This window comes from Andrographis paniculata, unplaced genomic scaffold, assembly GCF_009805555.1.
Source record: "Andrographis paniculata isolate CXL003 unplaced genomic scaffold, ASM980555v1 Contig53END, whole genome shotgun sequence".
Classification (NCBI taxonomy): Eukaryota; Viridiplantae; Streptophyta; class Magnoliopsida; order Lamiales; family Acanthaceae; genus Andrographis; species Andrographis paniculata.
In genome coordinates this window covers 771615-776715 of record NW_026137588.1, presented here as the reverse complement: position 1 = coordinate 776715, position 5101 = coordinate 771615, and the positions used below count along the sequence as shown (strand labels likewise).

Genomic DNA, 5101 nt, shown 5'->3' with positions numbered 1-5101 from the left:
GAGACCCTTAGAGCCGGATGGAGGAGTAATAATTTTTACCTAAATTACAAATGTATCGTTATATATACCATTAATTTATATATAAAACCAAAAACAAAATTATAAAATTCTATTATATACTTTCACTAACAAATAAAATATTATTTTCTAATCTACCTCAAATTGTTATTCTAGAGTGGCCGGAGAGAGTATATTGTTAATTTTATTATGAATAGATAGTACTTTCTCCGTTCACTCCAAAAATATTTATTTTCTATCTAAGTAAAAATAATAATACATTAATACCAAAATATTCTTAATTTTTACCTAAATTATAAATATATCAATTACACGTATAAATTACTTTATATATAAAACCAAAGAGCAAAAATATCAAACTCTCTTATATACTTTCACTGACCAATACAATATTATTATTTTTTAATTTACCATAAATTCCCAAATGATCAATTGGAATTGGACGGAGGAAGGATATATTACTCCCTCCGTCCCAATACAGTAGTCATGTTTACTATTTTTGTCCGTTCTAAAACAATAGTCTTATTTTCATAAATAATTATATCACCATAAAATTACTTCTATTTTTTTATTTTTATTACACCATTGACACTATTTTTTATACTAATACACTCACAAGGGTAAAAAAAATTTTTATCAATATTTTTTATCTACTAATATAATATTAATATTTTTTAAATTTCGTGTTCAAACAAATTAAAAATATAGGGCGGAGGGAGTAGTACTATTGTGCACAATGGGAATTGAATTGTAACTCCAAAAAATGTGAAGGAAAGAGCTCAACTACTTAGAAATTTTATAGTTAGACACTATTAAAAACAACAATAGTAATATTTGAATGCATATAAATCTATTTATTTATTTATTTATTTAAGAGATACATATAAAGAAAAAATTGAATTTAGTAAAGAATTTTTGAAATATATTTTTAATAAAAATAAATAAATTAAGAGCATAACTAGACAAAAGTTGAAATAATAAACGGACTCATTAATTTCTACTGCCCAAGAAATATTACGAGCCCAACTCCAAAATGCATAAGGCCGAAAAGAAACATTTGGTATTATTTGGGGCCACAGAAAAAGTGTACTTATTTCTGAGTTTGTTCTTATTATTATTATTATTATTGAATTTATTTTGTTTTTATTATTCAATTTTAATCATTGTTAATTATTTTTTTATTTTTATTTTTTTTACAAGATATCATATTTACATCCATAAGGAAAAATCAACAACAAAAGACATTATAAGGGTTATTTATTTATTTTTTTTCAAATTTAAAAATTGCCTATTAAGTAAGTTTATACGGTTTCTAGTAAATATATACATAATTTTTTTTTATAAAATATCAAAAAGTATTTAATCAAATCTCAAATCAAAACTTTAAACTCAAATCAAACCCTAAGTTTTTATTTTCTTTATATAATTATTAGATGCAAGTATGCTTAAATTAATGCAATAAATGAACGCACGAATGTAAGAGAAAGTATCGAAATACTTCCTATCTTTGGTCCGATCGAAAATATTCATTCCATCCGGTCAAAGATATCCATTCCATTTGAAATGAATTTCTTTGATTATCTCACCACGATCCTACCAATGCATCATTAAAAATTTAATTCGATAAAAAAAAATAATAATAATAATAAAAGAAATAATAGTATATCTAAATAGAAAACATGAAAATAAAATTTAATTCACCTACCATCTTATCTTCAAAATCCCGATCGAAAATAGGTGTTTGATCTAGGAAGAAATTAAATGAATAGTGTACTTAAAATCCAATCTCCCAAACAAACACACCCGTTGACTCTCGAGTCTCCACATAAACTTTCCATAAGCAGAAAACAAAAATAATGTGGCTAAAGTACAAATTAGAAATTAAATTGATGCATAAATGTCCCTGACGTATATACGATCCTATTACTAAATAGTAAATACATGTATGCTTAAATGAATGCAAGAATGTAAGAGAAAAAAATATTGAAATACTCACTATAGATATTTAGTATGTACACAATGAAAACATGGAAATAAAACTTAATTCACTAACCATCTTGTGTTAGAAATTTAGATCGAAGGGTCTCGGTCGACTCTCCGGTCTCCACGTGAGCCTTAACTAACACAAAATGCACAAACAATATAGTTAGAATGCAAATTAGATATTAAATCGATGCATGTATGTCCCAGATCTAAATAGAATCCTACAGTTGAAGATATCCACTACATTTGAAATGGATATTTCCATAATCGTCCTGCCATACTCCAAAAAACGCGTCTTAAAAGTTTAAAAGTAATATTAGTATATATATATACACAGAAATACGAAGGGTCTCCGTTGAGTCTCGAGTCTTCATATAAAATTTACATAACCAGAAAACAAAAACAATGTGGTTGGGATGCAAATTATAAATTAAATCGATGCATACATATCTTGGATTATAAATATGATCTTATTAATATATGGAAGTATGCTTAAATGAATACAAGAATGTAAGGGTACAAGTGTCGAAACACTCCCTATCTCTTGCGCCCGGTTGAAGATATGCATTCCATTTGAAACAATCAAACAAAGCTGCAGCAGGCACAAGTCTAATTGCATATAGACATGATAAGGCCATGTCTTAGGCCATCTAAGTCAAGTAGCTGACATAACTAATTAACTATAAATGTACAAGAATGGAATGCTAATGCCATATGTTATCGAAAAATAAAAGCTTCTAGAATATATATAGTAGGGTCGAAGTAGTCGATATGTATGTATTTTGATCAGCTTCTGGAATTAGTAAATTGAATAAGATGGAGAAATGGGTATATTGAAGGTAGGCAAGCAATGGAAGTGAATTAGTTACCTACAGAAATTAAAGCCTGCATGTATCAACGAAGATCTCTGCGCAATTCCTGCAGTCACAGCAACAACAAATCCATCCGAAATGCTTTTAAGTTAGAACTCTTATATACCCATCAATATTAGCACAAAACAATGGCAATGGCAATATGATGTTCTATAAAATGAAGATGACAGTACAGAAACAGAAACTTTCCTAAATAGAGGAAAATATTGTTTCCAGGTCCCTCGGAAAGGCCTTCGAGTCAACATCATTGCTTGTAGCACCCATATCAATCAAGGAAGAAGCCATGGAATCATAATCTTAGGGTGAATAATTATACATGTTTTCGAAGAAATCCTCCCAACAATTCATGTGGAGTAATTTATATCAAGAAAGTATAACAATTGAAGAAGAAGAAGAAATTGTACAAGATACATACATCTACAAAGATCACTTGAGATTATTGATCAAGGAGTAGAAATTTACTTCAAGAAAGTGATTTACATACAATTCCTAGCCAAGAGTCATTTACAAAGATTTATTGAGACTATTGATCAAAGAGCGGAAGTGATTTACTTCAAGAAAGTGATTTACATACAATTCCTAGCCAAGAATCATTTACAAAGATTTATTGAGATTATTGATCAAAGAGTAGAAGTGATTTACTTCAAGAAAGTGATTTACATACAATTCGTAGCCAAGAATCATTTACAAAGATTTATAGAGAAAGACTCAATGTACCTTGCCTCCTTAAAATCCACTTCTTCAAGCATTGACTCCTTTATGTCTTTGACAATAGCAACCTATCCACAAATCTCTGTTTTAGACGAATGTTCCAGGCAATATAACTAAACAAACTAATAGGAAAAGGTAGAGGGAAAAAACTGTGACCTGTATTCAGTTGGATAACACATCCATGGTTTCTCTTCATAACAATATATTCATAAATATAACAAGAACAAATAAACTCCCACACACATTTTCCAATCAAATCAGGACTCAAATTTTCCAAAATGTGTGCAACAATATATACAGAGTTCAAATCTGCCACCAGGATATCTTCTATTCCTAGTTTTAGATCTTTTCTAAGGGACATGGCCTGCGAACGCAATTTAAACATACGATTCCTCACTTCAATTCTCGAAAACAACTAACAAATTTATGATTCTATTTATCTTGAGAACCTACAACGTTGATTTCTTTGCAGATTTCGTTCAAATCGCAACCAACACAAAGAAATAATAATAAACCCAACCCTCAGGATTTTGATCAACCGATTCTCAACAATTAAATCAAATCAAGCGATAAATTAAGAAAAGCAACAGACAAGAACAATTGCCAATCTAAAATTCTACAGCACATTATACCATATCATGTTGCAGAAAGAAATGAAACCACCAAAGTTACTCTAAAATTCCATTCCAGAACTGATTGACGACACAACAGCCAACAGTGACAGAAATACTTGACTCAGTCGAGGAGTTCAAATCGAAGAAAACCCTAGAAAACAATTAAACAAGATTATCGCCAATCCACAAAACACATCCACCCAAAACCGCCACAACCATACAAAGAATCGGACAGTACTCAGACAAGGAAGAAGGGCAGCAACGCAACGGAGAAGAGACCAATTGAGTCGACTGATTGACAGACAATCATCGGCAAGAACAGAGCGGCGAAGAAGAGAAGAGATTTTTTTGAAGATGCCTAAGACTGTAACTAACTGTCATTAGAAGAAGTGATTTGTTACTTCTAACGGTCTGATCACCTCTTAGGCCGTGTTTGTTTCGTTTTTCCAAATATTTTGAAATTGTGTAAGTAGGCTTAAAGGTGTGTTGGGCGGGGAAGAAGGAGAGTGAACGATGGCTCACAGCTGGACATTTTGAACTAGCGTAAAATAAAATAAAGTTTTTAAATAAATAAATTTTTATTTTAAAAATATTATTTCCTCATTTTTATTTTAATTGGGTTTATTTTTTTTAAAAGAAAATTAGTAAATCAAAATATATTTAACAAATGTAAATCAAATTAAATTTGTAAGATATAACATCGTATAAGACTTATTTAAAATTCTTTTATTTATATTCCTCTCAATAAAAAGTTATTTTTATGTATATTTACAATCCTCGTTTAATTATTTTTTTTATAAAATTAATTTATATTTATTATAAATCAATATATATTGTTTTTATTATTTAAAATTTTGTTTCTATATTCACGCTGTAATACTCTCTCCGTCCGATTAACAATTT

The 5101-nt window shown here is 29.2% G+C and overlaps 1 long non-coding RNA gene across 1 annotated transcript; it reads right to left on the bottom strand.

Moving 5' to 3' along the window:
• Positions 1–2152: 2152 nt before the first annotated feature.
• Positions 2153–4676, bottom strand: LOC127255118 (uncharacterized). Its single transcript, XR_007839580.1, has 3 exons — positions 3741–4676; positions 3591–3652; positions 2153–2919 (listed from the first exon to the last, which is right to left on the bottom strand). It is a non-coding gene; the product is annotated as an uncharacterized LOC127255118 (long non-coding RNA).
• Between the last annotated feature and the right edge of the window lie 425 nt (positions 4677–5101).